This window comes from Rhinolophus sinicus, chromosome 13, assembly GCF_057876585.1.
Source record: "Rhinolophus sinicus isolate RSI-liver-muscle chromosome 13, RSI-T2T, whole genome shotgun sequence".
In the NCBI taxonomy this organism is placed as follows: Eukaryota; Metazoa; Chordata; class Mammalia; order Chiroptera; family Rhinolophidae; genus Rhinolophus; species Rhinolophus sinicus.
The window spans coordinates 45,965,915-45,993,540 of record NC_142513.1 but is presented as its reverse complement, the minus strand read 5'-3'; the positions used below and the strand labels follow the sequence as shown (position 1 = coordinate 45,993,540).

The window sequence follows — 27,626 nt, the reverse complement described above, 5'->3', positions numbered from 1 at the left end:
CAGAAAAGTCATTTGATAGTCTTATGGGAGTTCCCTTGTATGTAACCCTCTGTCTTTCTCTTGCTGCTTTTAGGATTCTCTCTTTGTCTTTAATCTTTGCCATTTTAGCTATAATGTGTCTTGGAGTGGACCTGTTTGGGTTTATCCTGGTTGGAACTCTCTGCACTTCCTGGACTTGTATGTTGGTTTCCTTCATCAGGTTAGGGAAGCTTTCAGACATTATTACTTCAAATATGTTCTCAATCCCTTGTTTCTTCTCTTCACCTTCTGGTATTCCTATGATGCGCATGTTGTTGCGCTTGATGTTATCCCATAGGTCTCTTAAACCATCTTCATTGTTTTTTATTCTTTTTTCTTTCTGTTGTTCTGTTTGGGTGATCTCTGCTAACTTGTCTTCTAAGTCGCTGATTCGATCCTCTGCTTCATCTAACCTGCTGTTAATTCCTTCAAGTGAGTTCTTTATTTCGGTAACTGTGTTCTTTAGTTCTAACTGGTTGTTCGTTATGATTTCTACATCCTTCTTGATGTCCTCTCTAAGTTCCTTAAACATTCTTATCATCAGTATTCTGAACTCTGTCTCTGACAGTTTGGTTACCTCTGCTTCATTTAGTTCCATTTCTGAAGGTTTCTTCTGTTCTTTTATTTGGGATATGTTTCTTTGTTTCCTCATTCTGGCTGACTCTCTGTGTTTGCTTCGATGTATTAGGTAGATGCCCTGGAGTTCTTAGTTCTTGCTGGATTAGTATATAATAAATGTCCTTTATATTTGACTTGCACTACTTCGTTCTTCTCCCCTGCGTGTGCTCTAAAAGTGACTCTTGTGTTGTGTATATTGTCCTGTTAAAGAAGATCCTTAATTGCTTTTCGCTTGTGAGTAGGTGGAGTTAACTCCTAGGCTGACTAGTTGTGAGACTTGGCTTTGCCCACGCAGGTTATTCTGCTGCGTGAGGATTGACCGCTTAGATGTGGTTTGCCCTTTGGCCTCTATGTGCCTGTAAAGAATCCCCTCTGAGTGTGTCACTTGTAGGTCAAACCCGGTAGTACTCTGGCTTGGTCTGGAGTTGGCCGCTGGGTATGTTGAATCTTGTGCCTCTTAAGCTGGGCACTGGTAGGGCAATTACAGAACAAAGCAAATCACCAAACACAACAATAACAACAAGGAAAAAGTCAAATACATTCACATGTAAAAAAACAATCGACAACCCCCACTCGACACAGGCAAAGATGTCAGAAATATAAAGACAAATCAAAACAGAACAAAAAAAAACAGCGCCAGTTGTGGCTTAAGCCCACCAAGTAATCTCCAGGTTGTTCTCTGCTATAGCACAGAGTCCCCACTCGACACAGGCAAAGATGTCAAAAATATAAAGACAAATCAAAACAGAACAAAACAAACAAACAAACAAACAAAAAACAAACAAACAAACAAACAAAAACCACAGCACCAGTTGTGGCTTAAGCCCACCAAGTAATCTCCAGGTTGTTCTCTGCTATAGCATAGAGTCCCCACTCGACACAGGCAAAGATGTCAAAAATATAAAGACAAATCAAAACAGAGCAAAAACAAACAAACAAAAAACAAACAAACAAAAATCAAACAAACAAACAAACAAACAAACAAACAAAAAACACAGCGCCAGTTGTGGCTTAAGCCCACCAAGTAATCTCCAGGTTGTTCTCTGCTGTAGCACAGAGTCCTCACTCAACACAGGCAAAGATGTCAAAAATATAAAGACAAATCAACACAGAACAAAAACAAACAAACAAACAAACAAAAAACAAACAAACAAACAAACAAAAAACACAGCGCCAGTTGTGGCTTAAGCCCACCAAGTAATCTCCAAGTTGTTCTCTGCTGTAGCACAGAATCCCCACTCGACACAGGCAAAGATGTCAAAAATATAAAGACAAATCAACACAGAACAAAAAACAAACAAACAAACAAAAAACAAACAAACAAAAACCAAACAAACAAACAAAAAACACAGCGCCAGTTGTGGCTTAAGCCCACCAAGTAATCTCCAAGTTGTTCTCTGCTGTAGCACAGAATCCCCACTCGACACAGGCAAAGATGTCAAAAATATAAAGACAAATCAACACAGAACAAAAAACAAACAAACAAACAAACAAAAAACAAACAAACAAACAAAAAACACAGCGCCAGTTGTGGCTTAAGCCCACCAAGTAATCTCCAAGTTGTTCTCTGCTGTAGCACAGAATCCCCACTCGACACAGGCAAAGACGTCAAAAATATAAAGACAAATCGAAACAGAAAAAAAAAAAAAAAAGACAGCGCCAGTTGTGGCTTAAGCCCACCAAGTAATCCCCTGCGTATTGTGTAGGTAGAGCCGGTCACCTGATGCCCAGAGTGACTCTGAGGCTGCAGCTTTAGATGCGTGGGGCTGAGGGGTCTGGACAGTAGGTTTTACAAAGTCAGTGCAGTTTCTGCCCTTGCCGGCACATATGCACACCGAGAATAGCACCACCAGCCCTGTGTCCAGCTCTCCTGAGTCTTAGGGCACCTCTTCCCTGTGTGTGTGTGGCCGGCAGGGAATTCCTCAGCTGCTGAAAGCTGAGTGCTGTATCTGCCACTTACTGCTGATCCCTGGGAGTGCCTCCGCTGATGTAATTGCCCCGCCCTAGGCAGGCCAGAAAGGGTGGGGGCTGGGGATGGAAAGAGGGGTCTTCTCTTTCCCAGCCCAGCTGTGTCACACCCCACCCACAGGCCAGAAACGGTGGTATCTGGGAGTGGATGAGTCTTCTGTCTCCTAGTCCAGGGCAGACCACACTCTTCTCAGCCTCTTCCCTGGACCAAAGCCAGCGGCCAGTCTTCCCTTAGCCCAAACCCCAAGGCTCCTCTGTAATCTGACACTGCTCTTAGATCAGGAGCCAGTTTAAGTCTCTGGAAGGGTGGGGGTAGGATTGGAAGAGCGGGGGGAGGGGCCCAGGTATGGAGTTTAATAGCCTCAAATGCTAGATATCCTCCCTCTGCGGGGGGGAGAGGTCTGCTGTGGGACGCAAAGTAGAGTCCGCCACCTGGCTTTTGTGTTCTCTCTTTTGTCCTGGGAACCCCTGCGTCTCTGCAGCTGGGGATGTGTTTGCCCCGCTCTAGGCTGGCTAGAAAGGGTGGGGGCTGGGGATGGAAGGAGGGGTCTTCTCTTTCCCAGTCCCGCTGTCTTAACACTCTTCCCGCAGGCCAGAAAAGGTGGTGGCTGGAGGCGGAAGATTCCCAGCTCCTAGCCTCCTCCCTGGGCCCGCCTGTCTTCCCGGAGCCGGGGCTCCAAGGCGCCTCTGTAATCTGCCGTTGCTCCTTAGTGCAGGGGCTAGATCAAGTCTCTAGAAAGGCGGGGGTAGGGTCGGAAGAGCGGGGGAAGGTGCCCAGGCACGGAGTCTGTGTTCCTTGTCCGGCCCAAGGACCAACTGAGGTTATTAGCTGAAGTTAATGCTGGATATGCTGCTCCTGCAGCGGGAGAGGTCCGCTGTGGGACGCAGGGCAAAACGCCCACCTCGTGGCTTCCGGGCTCTCCTCCGTCCTGGGATAACCTGCGTATCTGTAGCCGTGGGTGTGGGCTGGAATTTCACAGGCACAGGTGCGGAGCAGATTTCCACAACCCAAGGGTGGGGGCCGAATTTCTACCGCCACAGGTGTGGACCGCGATTCCAACCCGCGTCCCCACCGCCGCCGCAGGTGCGGCGTGTCTCCGCTCCGCTCCCTTCCTTCTTTCCCTGCTCGCCCAATTTTTCCCCACCTGCAAGAAATCCCTGCGCGAGTCTCTTCGCTGTTCTGCGTGATGAGCAGAGAGTCCTTTGATGGGTTATAAGCTTCCCGTTTCTGATAAGATCCGACGGAGAACTCAAAAAGTGCGCCCCGCTGCCGCCATTCCTATGACGTCCTCCATTTCTTTTTGTCTTCTTCAGTTTCTTTTAAGAATGCGTTATAGTTTTCAGCATACAGGTTTTTCACATCCTTGGTTAAGTTTATTCTTAGGTATTTTATTCTTTTTGCTGCAATTGCAAAAGGAATTGTTTTTTGTATTTCTTTTTCTGAGATTTCATTGTTAGCATATAGGAATGCAATGGATTTTTGTACGTTGATTTTGTAGCCGGCAACTTTACTGTATTTGTTGATTGTTTCTAATAGCTTTTTGGTGGAGTCTTTAGGGTTTTTTATATATAGCATCATGTCATCTGCAAAGAGTGACAATTTAACTTCTTCATTTCCAATTTGGATGCCTTTTATTTTTTATCTTGCCTGATTGCTCTGCAAGGACTTCCAACACTATCTTGAAAAGCAGAGGTGATAGGGGACAGCCCTATTGTTTCCTGAATGTGGAGCAAAGGGCTTCAGTTTTTCACCATTAATTATGAGATTAGCTGAGGGCTTGTCCCATATGGCCTTTATTATGTTAAGGTATTTTCCTTCTATACCTATTTTATTAAGTGATTTAATCATAAATGGATGTTGTATCTTGTCAAATGCTTTTTCTGCATCAACTGATAAAATCATGATTTTTGTCCTTTATTTTGTTTATGTGATGTATCACAATGATGGATTTGCGTATGTTGAACCATCCTTGTGCCCCTGGGATGAACCCAACTTGGTCGTGATGAATAATCTTTTTAATGCATTGTTGCCCTCGATTTGCTAGAATTTTATTTAGGATTTTTGCATCTGTATTCATCAGAGATATTGGTCTGTAGTTCTCTTTTTTTGTGTTGTCCTTACCAGGTTTTGGTATCAGGGTAATGTTGGCCTCATAAAATGAGTTAGGGAGTACTGTCTCTTCTTCAATTTTTTGGAAGAGTTTGAGCACGATTGGTAATAGATCCTTTTTGATGGTTTAGTAGAATTCACTAGTGAAGCCATCTGGTCCCGGACTTTTGCTTTTGGGAAGGTTTTGGATGACTGATTCAGTTTCGTTACTGGTGATCAGTCTGTTTAGATTTTCCAGTTCTTCATGGTTCAGCCTAGGAAGGCGGCATGTTTCTAAGAACTTGTCCATTTCTTCTAGGTTATTGAATTTGGTGGCATATAGTCTTTCATAGTATTCTTGGATGATCCTTTGTATTTCTGAGGCATCCATGATAACTTCCCCTTTTTCATTTCTGATTTTGTTTATTAGCGTCTTTTCTCTTTTTATCTTAGTAGCCTAGCCAACGGTTTGTCAATTTTGATAATCTTTTCAAAGAACAAGCTCTTTGTCACATTAATTTTTTCTACTGTCTTTTTGTTCTCTATTTCATTTAGTTCTACTCAGATTTTTATTATTTCCTTTCTTCTGTTGAACTTGGGTTTCATTTGTTCTTCTTTTTCTAGTTCTTTAGGTGTAACCTGAGGTTATTTATTTGGGATTTTTCTTGTTTCTTGAGATAGGCCTGTAGTGATATAAATCACCCTCTTAAAACTGCTTTTGCTGCATCCCAAGAATTTTGGTAGGATGTATTTTCATTCTCATTCGTTTCTATGTATCTTTTGATCTCTCTTCTAACTTCTTTGACCTAGTTGTTCTTTAAAAGTATGTTTTTTAATCTCCATGTATTTGTGTTTTTTCCTGCTTTCTTTTTGCAGTTGATATCCAATTTCAAAGCCTTGTGATCAGAGAGTATGCTTGGTATGATTTCACTTTTCTTAAATTTGCTGAGGTTGGTTTTATGTCCCAATATATGGTCTCCTTGAAAATGTTCCATGTACAAAAAAAAAAAAAAAATGTATAGTCTGATATTTTAGGATGAACTGCTCTATAAATGTCAATTGTGTCTGTTTCATCTAATGTGTCATTTAGGGCTGCTATTTCATTATTTATTTTCTGTTTGGATGATGTATCCATAGCTGTCAATGATGTATTTAAGTCCCCTAGTATAATTGTGTTTTGGTCTATTTTTTCCTTTAGTTCTGTTACTAGTTGCTTGGTATATATTGGTGCTTCCTGATTGGGGGCATAAATATTGATGACTGTTGTGTCTTCTTGTTGTATAGTCCCCTTTACCATTGTGAAATGGCCATCATTGTCTCTTGTTACCTTTTTCACCCTGAAGTCTGTTTCATCTGATATCAGTATGGCTACACCTGATTTTCTCTGGATATCATTTGCTTGGAGTGTCAATTTCCACCCTTTCACTTTGAGTCTGTGCTCGTCCTTGTAGCTGAGATGCGTCTCTTGGAGACAGCATGTGGTTGGCTTTAGTTTTTTGATCCAATCTGCTGCTCTGTGACTTTTTATTAGTGAGTTCAGTCCATTTACACATAGGGTGATATTTAATATGTGATGATTTTCTATCATTGTATCTTTTGTTTTCTGGTGAGACTGTGTTTTCATTGTTTCTCTGCCTTTTTGTTGTTGTCTATTATTTCTGTGTGGTGGTATTCTATGATGTTTCCCTCTGTTTCTTCTTTTATTACGGTATATATTTCAGTTCTGGATTTTTTTTGAGTGGTTACCCTTAAGTTTACGTAAAAGAAAGTTTGATATTTAGAGTATTCCATTTTCTTCAGCATGCTTACTTCTCCATTCCCAGATTTGGTTCAGGCCTTTACTCTCCCCCTTTTTATATTTTGGTTTCTACAAATTGTCTCTGTTCGTGGTGGTCGAATAGCCTCCTTTAGCATTTCTTGTAGTGCAGGTCATGTATTAGAAAATTTCCTCAGCTTCTGTATGTCTGGAAAGGTTTTTATTCCTCCTTCATATCTAAACGATATCTTTCCTGGGTATATTATTCTTGGCAAATATTTCTCTCTTTCAATAGTTTGAATATTTTTTCCCCTCTCTCCTGGCTTGTAGAGTTTCTGCTGAAAAATCTGATGAGAATCTAATGGGCTTTCCTTTGTAGGTTACCATCTTCTTTTCCCTGGCTGCCTTGAGGATTCTTTCTTTGTCGTTGATTTTTGACAGCTTCAATACAATGTGCCTTGGAGAAGGCCTGTTGGGTTTGAGGTAACTAGGTGTTCTATTTGCTTCTTGGATTCCAGGATCCAGTTCTTTCCACAAGTTTGGGAAGTTCTCATTGACTATTTGTTTGAATATACTCTCTGTTCCCTTCTCTCTTTCTTCTCCTTCTGGTATGCCCATTATTCTTGTATTGCTCTATCTGATGGAGTCAGAAGTTCTTATAGAGTTCTTTCATTTCTTTTAAGTCTCAAGTCTCTTTCTTCTTCCATCCATGTCATTTCCAGGTTTCTATCTTTGATGTCACTGATTCTTTGCTCCATCTGGTCAACTCTACTACCTAAGCTGGTTATTTCATTCTTCATTTCTTCTATTGAGTTCTTAATCTGCAGGAATTCTACTTGGTTCTTTTTAAAATTCAATCTCTTTGATAAAATGGTCATGTTGTTCTTTGATTGTGTTTCTGAGTTCATTAAACTGCCTTTCTGTGTTTTCTTTCACATAGTTCCATATCTTTAAGTTCACTTGCTGGAGACTTTTCACTTTCTTTCTGAGCTGTCTTGTTGCCTTGGTTGTTCATGACAATTACTGATTTATTATTTCTGTTCCTAGACATCTACAGGAGTGGGTTGTGCAACAGGTTGATAGGAAGAGGTCTTTCTTTTGTTTTCCAGGAGGTGTTGGTAGAATGTTTTATTTTCTCTCCAACTGCAGCCGTTTTTTCTCTCTCACACTGTAGTGTTAGATTTTTCTGCACTATTCCAACTTCTCACATAATGAGGGGATTCCCTGGAAGGTGTGTTCTCCTCTGTTAACAGTTCACCTGGGTCACAGGGCGCAGTGTCCGCGTGGGGATGCAGAGAGCTTTTGAAGTTACAAAGCTCTATCTGCACCAGAGTAAAAGCCCGTGTATTTCAGCAGTTCTGTTAACTCCTGCAGGGATCTACCCAAATAGGTGTGAACAGGGGAGGGGTGGGTTGTGAGAAGTGGCCCAGAGCAATGGTGGCGACCACCATCACAGCAAGTCCTGCTTCCTCTTTGCCAGCACTAGTTGGGCTGTGAATCTGTGTCTGTGGACCACAGTCTGAGAACTGCCAATATTCTGTTCTTTTGTTCTGACAGTGCTACTATTCCACTTCTAGCACTGAGCAAGTGGGGGCAGGGTGAGCTTTTAGAGGGTACGGAGGGGGTGGCTCGTCTCAGTGCCTAAGGCTTCCGTTCTCCGCAGCAGTGAGGGCTTAAAGCACCGTTGTCAGCCTTCTTCCGTCAGTATTTCCTCCAAGGTCTCTGCCATGAGCATTGGGTTCTGCCGTGTTATATGCTGCCCCCTCAGCCCTGTGGGCCATAAGTGGAGCCCTAGCAATCCAAGTTCTTCCCTTTCTGGCAGCTGTGGTAGTTCCCGGGATGCAGCGAGCTCGGAGCACTGAGCTAAGTCTGAGTCCTGTGCCCCCGCAACGCCATCTCCACACTTCTCTCTTCCCTCCTCCCCCGCTTGCACAATTTGCCCACCTTTAGGTTATTTCTCTACTGTGCCTCTTAGTCTTGCCTGTCTGCTGCGCAGGGAGCCCTCTGTGGAGTTGTAGTTCTTCAATTTGTTGTCAATTCCAGGGAAGAATTCAAGAGGCTCAACTCACGCTGCCATTTTTATGACGTCCCTTCCCTTCTTTCTTAGGTATTTTCTAGAAAACCTGACCTATACTCAATTATATCCAACCCTCAGAAATCAGCCGGCTGAGGGCATGTATCGGGGTATTCAGGTGGCAGACCCACGGAGCCATCCTGCCTATCAGAACTGACAGAGGACCATACAAATGTGTGGCCTGCCTCTCTGTGCACCAACATGCCCTTGACACTACTTAGCAAATGTGAATCAATTGTGAATCAAGAACCTGATGCCCAAACTTGTTACGTATGATAAGTGGTTATTGTTGAAAGTCATCAACTGAGACCAGAATCCCCCTTCTGCTTCATTTCTGCAGCTCACATTCATCTGTGCACACTCTTCAAGGGAGCACTTTTTGGAGCCAAGGGTCACATAGACTTCATTGAGGACATTTCTCCTCTTTGAAATGGCAAGATGATTCTGGCAAGTCATTACTGCTGGAACGAAGGGCCTCTGTAGTATGAGCAAGCTGGACCTACAGAGCACAGAGGATGGTGCAAGTGGAGCCCAGAGCTCAAAGGGGAAGGACTGTTGTGGGATAAGGCTCTGGGCAGGAAATGGGTCAAGGCACTTCTGTGGCTACAGCCACCTGCAGAAGGGATGATGATGATGTCACAGCTGCATTTTGACTCATGCATATCCTGAGCTGGGATTGCCCAGGAGGGCGATGGGCGGTGATAAAAGCTCCAGTGCCTGGCAGACAACAGAGAGTGAGTCTGTGAGGAGAACGACCTCTGTGGTTCCGCTAGGCTGGGTCTTCCTACGGACACCCTCGGCGTCAGAACCTGCTGAGCAGGTTCCTGTTCCATGACCCTCATGAGAAAGCAATGCTCATGGCACCTTTATCTTGGATTTTCAGGATGGTGAGAAATGCACTTCTGTTATTGAAGCCACAATGTCTACAATATGTTGCTATAAAAATCCGAATACACTAACACTTTATCAGTCAGGGAAGGGGAAATCGATAGCACAATGAGATAATACGTTACACCCTCAAGAATGGTGTGATCAACCAAAAGAGAAAATATCACATGCGGTTGACAATGTGATGTGGAAGAAATGGATCACTCACATGTCTCTGGTGGAAACATAAAGTGATATAGCTAGTGTGGAAAATAGTTCACAATTTGTTTAGTATGTTGGGAATATCATATGACCATTGATATATAAACAAAAGAGCTTAAAAGAGTTGTTCAGAAACTCCTAAACAGAATTCAGAGCTGCACTATTGACAATAGCAAAAATTTAGCAACACAATATTGAATCAACTGATGAATAAATTAACAAAGGTGGTATATCTATAAAGTGAAATATCATGCAGTCATAAAGATGAAGGAAGTCCTGATACTGGTTACAACATGGATGAATCTTCAGACCATGGCAAATGAAAGAAGCTAGCTTCAGAAGGCCACATATGGTGTTACTGCATTTACATAACAGAACAATAATAATCAAATCCATAGGGAAAGAAGGCAGGAAAGTGTTTGCCAGGGTCCAGGGTGAGGGGAGAATGGGAAGTGAAAGCTCCATGGCATGGGGTTTTTATTGATTGTTTGGAGTCAGATAAATGGTATTAAATAGCATTGGTTGATGATAGCACAATGTTGTTGGCATATTAGCATGACTGAATTGTATTTTTTAATGGTCCAAGTGGCAGACTGGTTGTGTGCATTTTACCAAAACAACACAAGGAATATTCCTAGTAGGGCACATCTTATAAACCGTAAGTCCTCTAATATTCTCCCCCCCCCCCCATTTTTTTATATTGGTTTCAGGTGCACAAAACAATATAATAGTTAGACATTTATCATTTACATCCCTCACACAGTGACAACCTCCTCCCCTATCCATTACCCCTCTGACATCATACACAGCCATTACATTTCCACTGTCTTTATTCCTAATGCTGTACTATAGTTGACATTCATTATTGTTCAAATTCAGCTTCAGGTGTACAGTATTGTGATCAGGTATCTACATCATCCCTGAGGTGGTCTCCCTAATGAGACAAGTGTCCATCAGATACCCTACAAAATCTTTTTTTTTTAACTTTTTTTTTTTTTAATGAACACATGGAAACAAATTTTTGGGTGCTGTGGGCGATAAGCTTTCCCAGAGCCGTGGATTGCTATTCTGTGACAAACAGGGCTTATCTGTTCTTTCCAGTCAGGACACCAAGAGAGTGACTATAAAGTTGGCTGAGCCCTTTCTGGTCAAGTGCCTTTCCTAAACAATACATTTAACTTGGCTTTACAACATTATTGATTACATTCCCCCAAAAAACTTGTTACCCTGTGGCAATCTTGTGGTTACCGACTGTTTTCTAATCCCCTCACCTTCCCCCTCCCATCTAGCAACCCTCAGTTTTTCCTTTATGTCTCTGAGACTGTTTCTGATTGGTTCATTCATTTATTCTTTTCTTTAGATTCCACATAAAAGTAATATCATATGGTATTTGTCTTTCTCTGTCTGACTTATTTCACTTAACATAATGTTCTCTAGGTCCATCCATATTGTTGCAAATGGTAATATTTCCTTCTTTATGGCTGCGTAATACTCCATTGCATTTGTACATACCAATAATAAAATATCAGAGGGAGAAATTAAGAAAACAACACTATTTACAATTGCTTCAAAGACTATAAAATACCTGGGAATAAATTTAACCAAAGAAATTAAAGATCTGTACTCAGAAAATTATAAGACACTGAAGAGATAAATTAAAGAAGATACAAATAGATGGAAACACATACCATGCTCATGGATAGGAAGAATTAGTATCCTTAAAATGTCCATACTGCCTAAGGCAATATAGGGATTCAACGCAATTCCTATCAAACTACCAAGGACGTTTTTCACAGAAATAAGTCCTCTAGTATTTTGATGGCCCTGCCTCCTACATCCTTTTGGCTACATGAGAAAGCTTCTCAGTTATAAAAAACATTAAACACTGCCACTGAAATTTTGGTTCAAATGGGAGAAGGGCCCTTGTTAGAAAGAAATGTGGTGGTGGATTTTTGCCTGATGGAGTAGATTATAATTTTACAGAGAGAACACTGATTTTGGAAAGAATTTTTCACAGATTTCATTCAATGTGAATTGAATGGCACAGAATCATTACACATGGAAAGAAGTCTCTATAACCAAGCTTGATGGGCCTACTCACCTGTGAGCATAGACATTTCCTTGGAGTGGAAAGGAAGGATTGGTCAGAGAGCCGGGTCAAGGGCTGTTGTCTCTTCTGGGGTTCCGGGCTGGGCTATACTGAAGGACTACAGTCTGGACCAGGCTAAAACTCAGATTGCTGTGGGTCTGCTGTGCCTCTCCCATTCTCTTTTATGTAATTTAGGGCCTCCTATGGCAATTCTATCTGTTTCATCTTTTACATTTTGCACACACTGGGTGTGTTTCTTTAATACTGCGATCTTCATGATTCAGGAAACATACCCAATTTTCACTCTTTTCTAAGACAGTCTGTACATTTTGCATGTGGGAATCTATTTGTGGACAGAGAATCTATCGTGGCTTCGAATTCGTTGTTACATCACCCAATCAGTGGTGGCAGAGAATGTCCTCCCCGGAGAAACTCAGAGTGTGCTTTGACAAGTAGAATAAGAATACCCACAGTATATACTGTGCCAGCTCCTGAGCCAACTCTCAAAAGAAGTGGAACTTCCCTTCTTTCTTTAGGTATTTTCTAGAAACACTGACATATACTGAATTAAATCCAACTGTCTGTAATCAGCCGGCTGAGAGGCATGTATTGGGATATTCAGGTGGCAGGCCCACGGTGCCCATCCTGCCTATCAGAACTGACAGAGGACCATACAAATGTGTGACCTGCCTCTCTGTGCACCAACATGCCCTTGACACTACTCAGCAAATGTGGATCAATTTTCAAGATCCTGATGCCCAAACTTGTTATGTATAATAAGTGGGTATTGCTGAAAGTCACCAACGTAGACTAGAAGCCCTCTTCTGCTTGGTTTCCGGAGCTCACATTCATCCCTGCACTCTTGGACAGAGCACTTTTGGAGCCAGGGCTCACACAGACTGCATGTCAGGACATTCTCCTCTTTGTACTAGCAAGGTGATTCTAGGCAAGCCATTTTCCCTGGGCTCAAGGGCCTCTCTAGTGTGAGTAAGCTGGCTCTACAGAGCACAGAAGATGGCGCAGGTGGAGCCCAGAGCTCAAAGGGGAAGGACTGTTATGGGATAAGGCTCTGGGCAGGAAGTGGGTCAAGGCACTTCTGTGGCTGCAGCCACCTATGGAGGGGTTGATGGTGTCATAGTTGTTTCATTGTGACACATGTGGATCCTCAGCTGGGATTGGCCAGGAGGGCACTGGGCACGGATAAAAGCCCCAGTGCCAGGCAGATATCAGATGGAGAGTATGTGCAGATATTGGGCTGTCTGATTCTGCTCAGTCTGGATCTTCCTTCTGTCACCCTCAGTGACAGACCCTTCTGTGGAGTTTCCTCTAACCTTATCCTCATTAGAAATCAACTCTAATAACACCTTCTTCATGCATTTCCAGAACTTTGGAGAAACACGTTTCTGTTATTTAAGCCACCCAGTTTACAACATTTTGTTATGAAAGTCTGAATAGACTAACCCATTAGTAGTCACAGAATTGCAAACCCAAACCATAATTAGATGGTACATCACACCCACAAAGATGGCTATGATGACAAAAACAGAAAATATCAAGTGTTGATGAGGATGTGATGTGGAGAAACTGGAAAGTGCATACATGTCTGGTGGAAATGTAAAATTGTATAGCTCTGTGCAAAATGGTTTGGCATTTCTCCAGTAAGTTGAACATAGTTATAGCATATGACCTCTGATATATACCCCAAACAACAGAAAACAGGTGTTCCAAACTAGTATGGAAAAACCCATAGCAGCACTATTCAAAACAGTCAAAATGTAAAGACCCAAATTTCCATCAACTGATGAATGAATCAACAAATGTGCTATATCCATAAAATGAAATATTCAGTCATAAAACTGAATGAAGTACTGATACTGGTTGCCACATGGATGAATCTACATACATGGAAAGTAAAACAAGGTAGCCATAATAGACCCCGAATTGTGTGACTCCATTTACATGACATGTCCATAATAGGCAAATCCAAATAGACCAAAAGCACGTTAATGTTTGCCAGGGCCTAGAAGAAGGGGAGAGTGGGAAGTGATTGCTCAGTGATATGGGGTTTCCTTTCGGTAATGGTGGAAATAGATTGAGGGTATTAGATAAGGTTATTGATGATTGCACAACATTGTAAGATAAATGTCACTCTACAATGACAAATTTGTTTGTGAATTTTACCAAAAGAATATTAGAATTGTTCCTAGTAGATCCTCTCTGATAGACAATAAGTCCACTAATATTCTGAAGCCTCTGCCTCCCAGATCCTTTCGACAACATGAGAAATCTTTCTCAGTTTTACAGGCATGCACCAATGCACTGTAAGTTTTGGTCCAAAGGAAAGAAGGGCCCATCTTAGAAAGAATCGTGGTGGTGGTTTTTGTCTAATGGAATAGATTATACTTTTATAGAGAGACCACAAACTTTTGAAAGGAATTTTAACTGATGTATGCAATTTGAATTTAATGGGACAGAGACACTAAAATTGGAAAGAGGTCTCTATACCCCAAACTTCTCTGGGCCTACTCAGTTGCATTTGTTGACCAAAAAACATCCAGCCTAAGAGAAAGCTTATAAGAGTTTATTTGAGCCATGCTGATGACAACTGCAGGGAAGCAAAGTCTCAACAGATTGAAGAAATGCTCTGAAAAAATGGTCATTTTGCAACTTTTTATATACATTAGAATCAACGGAGGAGGGTTACATGAAATCCATTGGTTGTACATTAAGGGGGTGGGAGAAAGCGAAGTGAGGAAATCTCTGAGATTGGATAAAAAGTAAAATGGAGAGACACACCCTTCTTTTACATTCATGGGAACAGGATAGTTAATAGCATTTTACAGCACATAGAGATAGTATTTGGGGAACAAGGTAACAATGAGGGATTTTGTAGTTTCCTGCTCTGGTGTGGTGGGTTGTCCCCCCTTGAGGGGGCGGGGCTGGAAAGGGATTACTCTTACATTCCAAGGGTATGTTATCTTATATGCAAAAAGACAAAAGATAGGCTCACCTAGGTGAAGATCGACCTTTGTCAAGGAAGCTACAGGCCAAGGATGTGACTTCCCGCGATGGCCCATCTTAGTTAGGAATTTTTGTGTTCATGTCATTCTATGTGGTTATTTTCAGTCTCCTGAGTTTGTCAGGTTTAACATGTAGTCACTTTCCCATCCACAGTTTCTCCTTTTGGTCATAAATCAATCCGAAGGATGCATTGATTACCAACTTTTTGGTTGGATAGTGTGGTCCCATGGTGCTAGGAAGGCTCATTCCTAGGACGTCTTAGTGTCAGTGTTCTGCTGAACATTGGACCATTGGGGGTGTGGCAACATCATAACCTTAGAGGGCAGTCACGGCCGAGTAATTTATTTATATTTAAAAGAAAATGTGAACAAATGGGAGGCAGTCAGATCCTATGTGTCTTCATTAAATGTATTCTGGGTGATTTCTAATCTTTGAGCTATTATGATCATGATCTGAGTTTTTTCCTTTTCTGTCTTACGTTGTTTTTTGTGTCTAATATAACATGTACAAACTAGGACCAAGAGCAATAACAATATTAAATGAATTATACCAATTAGGATCAGAAAGTATCCAATATCCAAGTATGAGTCTGAGGAGAGCAAATATCACAGCTATCTGAAGAATCCTTTACATGTCTTATAATATATATTTTTAATTAAGTTAATAATAGGTTTTCTTCCCTTGTCTACTGCTATTTGTACCTTAGGATAAGATTGGCCAGAAAAATGAAGATGTTCTACTATTTCATGATTGAAAAGCTCTAATTTTTCTTCTGGCCAATTAGTTTCCCTAGAAATGACTTCATGGGAGGATTAAGTTCAATTTCCCAATACATTGGATTTTCAGTATCAATATTATCATGGGTTTTATTAACCTCAGGCAAAGTTAATTTGCCTACAATTTTAGTATTACACCATAGTCCCATAGCATTTACTGTAAAGTTGATGTCATTACAATAGAAATGAATTAGTATGACAGAAGAATTTTCTAACCCTTCTGAACAAAAATGTCCACTTCCCAAATACCATATATTGTTGTTGGTTGGGGAGGGTAAAATAGGGCAGGATTGGATGAATTCAGCATTCCATATAGATTGGGGACATAAACATTTCCCTTTTTGATTTAATGAGGCCTATCTACTTTATTTGGAAGCACTCAAGTTTCATTCATTAATCTGATTTCTGCTAATTAGAATTGGGAACTGTAACTTTAAGGTTTAATAGGGGCCAAGGCTGTAAGAACATAATGGTGTAAATTTCCATCACTACCTAAACATTTCTAGAGGCCAGGAGGACAGTAAGAGTTTCATAAATAAATTTTCTGTGCCTCAGCAGCCATTATAGAAGGCAATTTATATATATATTCACTTCTCTCTTTATTAATATAGTTAATAGTCTTTGTTCAGTTAAGGGGTAAGCATAATTAGTTCTAATATTTATGTATATATATAAATTCATTTTTCAATATTTCTTGTCTACTAACCATCTACAACTTCACTTGTCCTTCACAGCTTGTCTCTGTTTTCTCATTCAGAAACAATCAACGCACTAGGACAAACTAATTCCTTTTAACTTCTCTCAAAAATACATACATCCCTTTTATTCCTTCTACAATAATATTCCTTCTAAATTTCAAAACCATAAAAATAATATTGTTAATATAAAAATGATAACATAAAAAATATATACCTTCAGCAATTATTTACAGTTGGGCTATATAAGCACAGGGTTTGAGAAAAGCCTAAAGAACAAGTATAATAATTTTTATTACTAATATTATTAGCAGACAGGTAAAGATTATCAAACAAATGGTTATTTTAAATTCAATATCAATTATGTAAATATACAGGCCGTGGGGTAGCTCTCTACCCCGATGATGGTAGCTTCTTGTCCATGAGGAGTCTTTGATGCCCACTGATAGGTCCCTTTCATCAAGGTTGGAGAGTATTAATTGACATCTTGTCCAATGGACAAAATTTCCTGGTTGTGAGTCGTGGTCTTTTAAGTCTTCATCTTCTGGGAACACACTGAAGTGATTCAGTTACTAATTTAGTAATTTCTTTAAGATAATTGATAAGTCCTTGATAATAATGCAGCATGCCTCCTTCTAGTAAGGTTGGTTCATATGTCCCTTCACATAGGGTGAGCAATGAATAATGAGGAGAAAGCCTGTGTTTACCAAAAGTATATCTCAGGTTGAGAAGCACGATAAGGAGAGCTTTCGGCCAAGGTGAATTAAAAGCTTCTGAAAATTTACCTAGTCAAGTTGTTATTTACCATTTGTACATTCCACCAATCCCAAAGCCTGGGGTGATAAACACAATGAAAATACTGTAAAATAAGCAAAATATTACAAATAGATTATATTATTGGCCCAGTGAAATGAATCCCTCAGTTACTATGTAACTCACAGGGAATTCTCCAATTGAGTTATTATTATTATTATTATTATTATTATTATTACTATTATTATAAGTAATTTACCTACCATTAAGGCTGTTGTTCTCCTGCAAGGGGATGTCTCAACCCAGTGAGACAACCTACAAATCATGACTAATACATATTTGAATCCATGAGACGGTGGTATTTGGATAAAATGCAATTACCATATCTCAAATGGACCTAAAGGAAAAGGGAAATATCCTTAAGACCCATGTAGTGATTTTGCACGGTTATATTTTAGACAGATAGAACATCTGCTATACATTGTATGAGATACAGTAAGAGGTTTCTGATAATATTCTTTACTCCATGAAACCATCTTTCCAAGATCCCAATGCATTAGCTCATGTACATGCTAAGCTATATTTGTTTGGGTCAAAGTTTCCCACTTTTATTGACATGTTTTCTTTTCTTCTTCTATAACTGTCCATTGGAACTATGAAACAGAGCCTTTTATGATTTAATAGGGAGAAGAAACATTCTCAAGTCTGGATGATTTGGCTGTTTATTGCTGCCAGTCTAGCTGCAGTATCAGCTAAATTATTTTATTTTGCTTCCATGGTGGCAGCCTTAGAATGTCCTGGAATTTTGAAAATTGCCCATTGTTTTGGTTGCTGTATGATATCTAATTTAAATTCTGCAACCTGTTTTCCATTCTTACGGGCTGCCCTGAGGAAGTTAAGAAGCCTCACTTCTTATATAACATTTCCAAGTTCTGATCTACACCAGAGGTATAGCAACTGTCAGTGTACATATTGGCTGTTTGAACTTTGGCTCATTTGCAAGCTCCTGTTAAGTCAATTAATTCAGCTTGTTGGGCAGATCTTTGTCAGGTAAATAAGAAATTTATGTTTACCATGAAAGTTATTGCATATCCAGCTTGGCAATGTCCCCGTTCATCTTTCAGATAAAAGTCAGCATTATCAATAAGGGTTTCCTGGAAGTCATTCCTAGGAACACGAAGGTGGTCAGAATACTGACGACATAAAAATGGCAGCATGAGGTGAGCCTCTTGAAATCTCCCCTGGAATTTACAATAAATTGAACAATTATAACTCCACAAAGGACTCCCTGCACAGCAGACAGGCAAGACGAAGAGGCACACTACTGAATTCACCTAATGGTGGACAAACTGCACGAGTGGGAGAGGAGGGAAGGGAGAAGAGTGAGGGAGAAGTGTGGAGATGGAGCCGCGCGGGCGCAGGACGCAGACCTAGCTCAGTGCTCCGAACTCGCTGCTTCCTAGATCTACCGCAGCTGCAGGAGAAGGAAGAATGCGGACTGCTAAGGCTCTGCTTATGGCCCACAGGGCAGAGGGGACAGCATATAACACGACTGAAACCAACACTCACGGCACGGACCTTGGAGCAAAGACTGAAGGAAGAAGGCTGAAAATGGTGGTTTAAGCTCTCAGTGCCGAGCAGAGAACGGAAGCCTTAGGCACTGAGACTAGCCGTCCCCCCCATCCTCCCAGATCTAGCCCCGCCCCCACCTGCCGGGTGCTAGAAGCGGAACAGTAGTAGTGTCAGATCAAAAGAACAGAATATTTGCAGTTCTGAGAACTGTGGTCCACAGACAAGGACTTGCAGCCCATCTAGTTCCGGCAAAGGGGAGGGAGCTGTGGGAACAAGACTGGCTGTGGTGGTGGTCACCACCATTGCTCTGGGCCACCTCTCACAACCCACCCTGCCCCTGTCTCTACCTATCTAGAAGGATCCCCGCAGGAGTAAACAGAGCTGCTGAAACACACGCTCTGAATCTGGTACAGGAAGAGCTTTGGAAATTCAGAAGCACTCTAAATCCCCCCATGGAGGTGGGCCATATGACCAAGGTGAACTTTCCACAGTGGAGAAGCCCCCCTTCCAGGGAATACCCCCAATGTGTGAGAAGCCGGAATAGTGCAGAGAAAACATAACACTACAGAGTGAGAGAGAATAAAAGGCTGCAGTCTGAGAGAAAATAAAACATTCTATGGAATAGCACCACACAGAAATAATGGACAACAACAAAAAGGCAAAGAAACAATGGAGACACGGTCTTACAAGAAAACCAAAGATAGAATGATAGGAAATCCTCATATATCAATAATCACCCTAAGTGCAGATGGACTGAACTCGCCAATAAAAAGGCACAGAGTAGCAGATTGGATCCAAAAACTAAACCCAACTATATGCTGCCTCCAAGAGACACGTCTCAGCTACAAGGACAAACATAGACTCAAAGTGAAACAGTGAAAATTGACACTCCAAGCAAATGGTATCCAGAGAAAATCAGCTGTAGCCATATTAATATCAGATGAAACAGACTTCGGGATAAAAAAGGTAACAAGAGACAAAGATAGACATTTCATAATGATAAAGGGGACTATACAACAAGAAGTCATAACAGTCATCAATATTTATGCCCCCAATCAGGGAGCACCGAAATACACCAAGCAACTACTAACACAACTAAAGGGAGGAATTGACCAAGACACAATTATAGTAGGGAACCTAAATACATCATTGACAGCTATGGATAGATCATCAAAACAGAAAATAAAGAAAGAAATGTCAGCCCTCAATGACACATTAGATGAAATTGACATAATTGACATTATAGAGCACTTCATCCTAGAACATCAGACTATACATTTTTTTCAGGTGTACATGGAGCATTCTCAAGGATAGACCATATATTGGGACATAAAACTAGCCTCAGCAAATTTAAGAAGATTGAAATCATGTCAAGCATATTCTCTGATCTCAAGGCTTTGAAATTGGATATCAACTGCAAAAGGAAAGCAGGAAAACTCACAAATATGTGAAGATAAAACAATATACTCTTAAAGAACAACTGAGTCAAAGAAGAAATAAGCGATCAAAAGATACATAGAAACAAATGAGAATGAAAATACATCCTATGAAAATTTTTGGGATACAGTGAATGCAGTTTTAGAGGGAAATTTATATCATAACAGGCCTATCTCAAGAAACAAGAAAAGTCCCAGATAAGTACTCCTTAAAGATCTAGAAAAAGAAGAACAAATGAAACCCAAAGTCAGCGGAAGAAAGAAAACAATAAAAATCTGAGTAGAACTAAATGAAATAGAGAACAAAAAGACAATAGAAAAATTTAATGTAACAAAGAGCTGGTTGTTTGAAAAGATTAATAAAATTGACAAACCCTTGACTAGACTTACTAAGATTAAAAGAGATAAGACACTAATAACAAAATCAGAAATGAAAAAGGGGAAGTTATAATGGATGCCACAGAAATACAAAGGATCATCCAAGAATACTATGAAGGACTATATGCCACCAAATTCAATAACCTAGAAGAAATGGACAAGTTCTTAGAAACACATAGCCTTTCTAGGTGGAATCACGGATAACTGGAAAATCGAAATAGACCGATCACCAGTAAGGAAATTGAATCAGTCATCCAAAACCTTGCACAAAGCAAAAGTCCGGGACCAGATGGCTTCACTAGTGAATTCTACCAAACCTTCAAAGAGGGTCTAATACCTGTCCTACTCAAACTCTTCCAAAAAAATTGAAGAAGAGACAATACTCCCTAACTCATTTTATGAGGTCAACATTACCCTGATACCAAAACCTGATAAGTATAACTCAAAAAAAGAAAACTACAGACCAATATCTCTAGTAAATATTGACAAAAATCCTAAACAAAATTCTAGCAAATCAAATTGAACAATGCATTAAAAAGATTATTCATCACGACCAAGTGGGGTTCATCCCAGGGGAAAACGGATGGTTCAAAATATGCAAATCCATCAATGTGATACACTACATAAAATAAAGGACAAAAATTATATGATCATATCAATTGATGCAGAAAAGGCGTTTGACAAATACAACATCTATTTATGATTAAAACACTTAGTAAAATAGGTATAGAATGTAAATACGTTGACATAATAAAGGCCATATATGACAAACCCTCAGCTAATATCATAATTAATGGTATAAAACTGAAGCCCTTTGCTCTACGTTCAGGAACACAACAGGGTTGTCCCCTATCACCTCTGCTTTTCAACACAGTGTTGGAAGTCCTCACCAGAGAAATCAGGCAAGAGAAAGAAATAAAAGGCATCCAAATTGGGAATGAAGAAGTTAAATTGTCACTCTTTGCAGATGACATGATGCTATATATAGAAAACCCTAAAGAATCCACCAAAAAGCCATTTAGAAACAATAAACGAATACACTAAAGTTGCTGGCTACAAAATCAACATACAAAAGTACATGGCATTCCTATATACTAACAATAAAATCTCAGAGAAAGAAAAAAAAAAAAAAAATTAGTTTGCAATTGCAACAAAAAAAATAAAATACCGAGGAATAAACTTAACCAAGGATGTGAAAACCTCTATGCTGAAAACTATAAAACACTTAAAAGAGAAATTGAAGAAGACACAAAGAAATGGAAAGACATTCCGTGCTCATGGGCTTGAAGAATCAACATAGTTAAGTTGACCGTATTACCCAAAGCAATATACAGATTTAATGCAATCCCCATCAAATCCCAATGCCATTTTTTAAAAAGAAATAGAACAAAATATCATCAGATTTGTATGGCGCCACAAAAGACCCCGAAAAGTCAAAGCAGTCCTAAGAAAAAAGAACAATGCTGGAGGTATCATACTGCCTGACTTTAGCTTGTACTACAGGGCAACAATAATCAAAATAGCATGGTATTGGCAGAAAAACAGACACATAGACCAATGGAATAGAATTGAGAACACAGAAATAAAACCACATAAATATAGACAGGTAATTTTTGATAAAGAAGCTAAAAACATACAATGGAGAAAAGACAGCCTCTTCAATAAATGGTGCTGGGAGAATTGCAAAGCCACATGCAAAAGAATGAAACTGGACTGCTACCTGTCACCATGTACCAAAATTAATTCAAAATGGATTAAAGACCTGAGCATAAGACCTGAAACAATAAATTGCGTAGAAGAAAACATAGGTACTAAACTTATGCACCTTGGGTTCAAAGAGCATTTTATGAATTTGACTCCAAAGGCAAGGGAAATAAAAGCTAAAATAAATGAATGGGACTATATAAAATTTAAAAGCTTCTGCACAGCAAAAGAAACCATCGACAAAATCAAGAGGCAACCAACTGAATGGGAGAAGATTTTTGCAAACAACACCTCCGATAAAGGGCTAATATCCAAAATATACAAGGAACTCATACAACTCAACACCAAAAAACAAACAACCCAATTGGAAAATGTGCGGAGGACCTGAAGAGACATTTCTCCAAAGAGGACACACAAATGGCAAATAGACATATGAAAAAATGCTCAACATCACTAATCATCAGAGAAATGCAAATAAAAACCACAGTGAGATATCACCTCACCCCAGTCAGAATGGCTATCATCAACAAGACAAATAGTAACACGTGTTGGAGAGGCTGTGGAGAAAAGGGAACCCTCATACACTGTTGGTGGGAATGCAGATTTGTGCTGCTGCTATGGAAGGCAGTGTGGAGGTTCCCCAAAAATTGCAAATGGAATTACCATATGACTCAGCAATCCCTCTCCTGGGTATCTACCCAAAAATATCTGAAAATATTTATCCATAAAGACACGTGTGATTCAATATTCATAGCAGTTTTATTTACCGTGGCCAAGACATGGAAACGACCAAAATGTCCTTCGATAGATGAATGGATAAAGAAGTTGTGGTATATATACACCATGGAATACTATTCTGTCCTAAAAAGGATGAAGTAGTACCATTTGTGACAACAAGGATGGATCTTGAAATTATAATGCTAAGCTAAGTAAGTCAGACAAAGCGGAGAACCACAAGATTTCTCTGATAACGTGTTATATAAAACTGAAAACAACAAAAGAACAAGACAAACAAATTAAGAAACAAGAACTCATAAACAATAGTTTAGGGGTTACCAGAGCATAAGGGTGAAGTAGGGCTCTAGAAGAGGGTAAACAGGTCTAATACATGGTGATGGAAAGAGAACTGACTCTGGGTGGTGAACACACAATGTGAGATATAGGTAATGTATTACAGAATGGTACACCTGGAATCTGTGTAACTTTACTAATAATTGTCTCCCCAATAAACTTTAATATAAAAAAGAAAGAAAATGCCGTTTCATATACCAAATTCCCATATATGCAAGAGTCAATTTGTAGAATCTTTGCTGTTCTATTAGTCTCTGTCTCACCTTGTGCCAGAATCACTAGTTTAATTACTAAAGCTCTATAATAAATATTAATAACTAGAAAAAAACCTGACATTCTTTCTGTGAATGTGGATCTGCCTATTCTGGATGTCATATGAATGGAGTAACACATATGTGCCTTTTGCGGCTACTTCTGTCACTTGTGACGTTTTCAACATCATCCAAGTGATTGCCACTATCAGTTCTTTATGCATTTTTATGACTGAATAACATTTCATTTTATGCATATATCACATTTGTTTATTCATTCATCAGTTGATGGAAATTTGGGTTTCTATGATTTGGTTTTTGTGAATACTGTTGCTATGAACTTTTGTGTACAGGATTTGGAACACTTGTTTTCAGTTCTTTGGGGTAGCCTTATGGTATTTCTACATTCAGCATACTGCAGAAACGCTAAACCACTTTCCACATAGCTATATTCTTTTACATTTCTTCCAGGGATGTATGAGCATTCCAATACCTCTGTATCACATCCTCACCAACACTTGATATTTTCTGTTTCTGTTGATCCTAGCCAGAACTGTGGGTGTTACTTAGTATGTTTTTGTGGTTTAGGCTTGCATTTCACTGCCTACAAAGGTGTTAGTCTATTCAGGCTTTGATAACAAATGTATAGACTGGATGCCTTAAATAACAGAAGTGTAATTCTCCACAGTTCTGGAAATCCAAGATGAATGTGCCATCAGAGTTGATTTACTAAGGGTCAGAGGAGAGGGACCCACTCAGCAGGGACTGCCCTTGAGGGCGTCAGTAGGAAGGCACAGCCTGAAGAGAACGAGAGAGCCCACTCTCCTCACAGACTCACCCTATCATCTCTGCCAGGCAGGGGGGCTTTCATTCTCACGCAGTGTCCACCTGGCCAATCCCAGCTCAGGATCCACATGTGTCACAAAGAGATGTTTGTGACATCATCAGTCCCCTCTCCTGGTGGCTATATCCGGAGAAGTGTCTGGTCCCACTTCCTACCCCAGAGCCATATCCCATGACAGTCCTCCCCCTTCCCACTCCCCCCTCCATCTGCACCATCCTCTGTGCTGTGTAGAACCTGATGCCTCACTCTACAGAGAGGGACTTGGGGCCCAGGATCAATGACTTGCTTATGGTCACCTTGTCACTTGGAGGAGAAGTTTTGTCTGAAACACAGTGTCTGCATAACTGCTGTATCCAAGAGCAGCTGTCTCCAAGCAGGCGCAGGGATGAACGTGAGCACCGAAAACCAAGCAGAAGGGGGCTTGGAGTCTTTGTTGGTGACTTAAAACAATGCCCACTTATTATACCTCACAAATTTGAGGGTCAGGAATCTGGTCAGTTGAACCACAATGTGTTGAGTAAATTCATGGGCATATTGGTGGACAGGGAGGCATGTCGCTCAAATGTCTGACCCTCTGCCAGGTCTGGTGGGCAGGCTGAGCTCAGACGGACTGCCAAACACATCACCCTATGCATGTCCTCTTAGCAGGGTGATTTCAGAGAGCTGGAATTTTGTTAGTATATGTCAGGGATTCCAGACTGTACCCAAAGTGAGGAAACGGAACAACCACTTCATTTACGTCTTGGCTCCAAACCTGGCAGAATTTATTCTAATGGTCTACTCATTCTACTGGTCAAAGCAGACTGCCCAGTGCTGAGGGGAAGAGTCTCACTGGCACCTCTTAATGGCTGATGTATCAAAGGATTTGCAGCCACAATATAGTCTGTGGCCACAAATTATATTCCCTCATGCAAAATATACTGACCCTCTCACAAATGAGCGAAAATTGGGAATGGTTCTGGAAATATGACCATCTGAGAATTAAAGAAACACACCCCCACATTCCCAAATGTAACAGAAGAAACAGGATTGCTGCGACACTAAATTCTGAGGGAGAGAGAATGGGAGAAGCACAGCAGGCCCACAGCAATGAGTTCCAGCCTAGTCTGGTCTGAAGGTCCTGACCAATCCTTCCATTCCACAAGAAAAGGTCTATGGTTGCAACCGAGTAGGTCCAGACAAGTTTATGGATAGAAACCTCTTTCCAATTTGTACTCTTTTTGTCACTTTCAATTCAAATTGAATGCAATCTGTTAAAATTTCTTTCCAAAGTTTGTGGTCTCTCTCTAAAACTACAATCTACTGCATTAGACAAAAGACACCACATTTCTTTTGAGGATGGGCCCTTCTCAACTTTGGACCAAAACTTGAGTTGCAGTGGTTAATGCCTTAAATCTAAAGAAGTTTCTCATATAGTTGAAAGGGTCTGGGTGTCAGGGGCTTCAGCATATTAGAGGATTTATGTCTATCAGAGAGGGTCTACTAGGAAGAATTCTAATATTCTTTGGTAAAATGCACATAACCAAATTTGCCATTTGAACGATTATAAAGTACAATTCAGTTACACTTAGCATACACACAGTGTTGTGCAATCATCGATAACTGCTAATACCCTCTGTATACTTCCAAAACATCAAATGGGAACCGCATACCATTGAGTTATCATTTCCCATTCTCTCCTTCACTGGGCCCTGGCAAACACTAACCTGGTTCCTATCTATGTAGATTTGCCTTATCTGGATGTCCTGTAAATGGAGTCATACCATGTGGCCTTTTGTGGCTAGCTTCTGTCACTTATCACGTTTTCAAGATTCATCCATCCGGTAGCCAGAATCACTTCTTAATTCATTTTTATGACTGAATAATATTTCATTTTATGGATATACCGCTTTGTTTCTTCATTCATCAGTAGATGGAAATTTGGGTTTCTACAACTTGGCTCTTGTGAATAGTGCTGCTCTGAAACTGCGTACAGGTTTTTGTACACCTCTTCAGTTTTTTGGTGTATATATCAATGGCTACATGGTATTTCTATATGCAGTGTACTGGAGAAACGCTAAACCATTTTTCACAGAGCTGTATTATTTCACATTTTCCCAGTGACGTGTGAGCATTCCAGTACCTCGGTATCACCTCCTCAACACTCGATATTTTCTATTTTTGTTGATCCTCGCGGTACTTGCGGGGGTGACTTGGTATCTCTTTCTGGGTTTGATTTGCATTTCCCTGACTTCTATGTGTTAATCTATACAGATTTTCATAACGAAGTGCTGAGGGCGTCAGTAGGAAGCGCAGCCTGAGCAGAACCGCAGAACCCACTCTCCGCACAGACTCACCACCTGGTGTTTGCCGGGCACTGGGGCTTTTGTCCTCACCCAGCTTCCACACGGCCAATCGGGTCTAGAGTTGCGTGGGCCTCCACAGGATGAAGGGGACGCAGTGTGGTCCCGCCCCAAGTGACTCCACCCCCGGAAGTCCCCTGCGAAATGCCCCTGCCTGAGTCCTTGCCCCAGAGCTACTCATTCCCCGCCTTCCATAGCCCTCTCCTTGAGCCCAGCCTCCCTCTCACACTAACACACTTGTCCTTTATCCATTTTAGAATCAGATCTCAGCGACCTGCCCATCATCATCCCACCGCTGGAGGAGGGGTAGCTCCTCCAGGCCGCTTCACCAGCGCTGAGCTGATTTACGCAGGCTCCATGCTTCGAAGCGGCCCAGGGCGTTGGTTTGAGCCCAAGCTCCGGAGCTGCCAGCTTGCGTGAGCGCGGTCCGGATCTTCCCCACCCAGACCCCCTGCTGGACTCCGACCACGCCCCCTCCGAAGCCCGGCCCATGATTTATGGCCCCGAGTTTCCACGGTGATGTAACAAACCTCAGCGCCACGGTGGCCATAAAAAGGCAGCTCCCGCAACCCTCACTCCTGTAAATAAGGTGATCAAGCATAACAGCGCAGATGCCCAGATGTAACGAGAGGCTTGAGTCCCAAGTGGGGCTGTGCCCTGGGGCTGGGGCACGGCCTGGGGGTCCGGGACGTGGAGACCGGCTCTGGGGCGACTGCCTGCAACCCTCAGCAGCTACTGGAGAACCGGGATTGAAATCTGAGGGAGGAGACGTGCAGAGGGAGCCAGGATGTTACGAGGCAGAGCAGGAGGAAGACGCCAGGAGCAAGAGGGGCTCATTCAAGCAGAAAACCTGGTAGAGCTTTCCTAAGAAAACATAGGAGGGGCTCTCCCAGGCTAACAAGTGAGCGGTGGGCCAACTACTGGAGGGACAAAGAGACCGGAACCCAAGCATTGCGCGGGGGCGAGGGAGGGGGGCGGTCCGGCACAGACTGCTTTATGTTATACATCCACATAATTTAAAGGGCTAAGCAGTTCTAGAATTTTTATTAAGAAAACAGTACGCCAATACCTCTCATCCATTT

General features: G+C 41.1%; 1 pseudogene; it reads left to right on the top strand.

Annotated features, from left to right (window-relative positions):
* LOC141568076 (mitotic spindle assembly checkpoint protein MAD2A pseudogene) overlaps window positions 1–26,854 on the top strand; it is a 43,840-nt pseudogene extending 16,986 nt beyond the window's left edge.
* The last annotated feature ends 772 nt before the right edge of the window (window positions 26,855–27,626 follow it).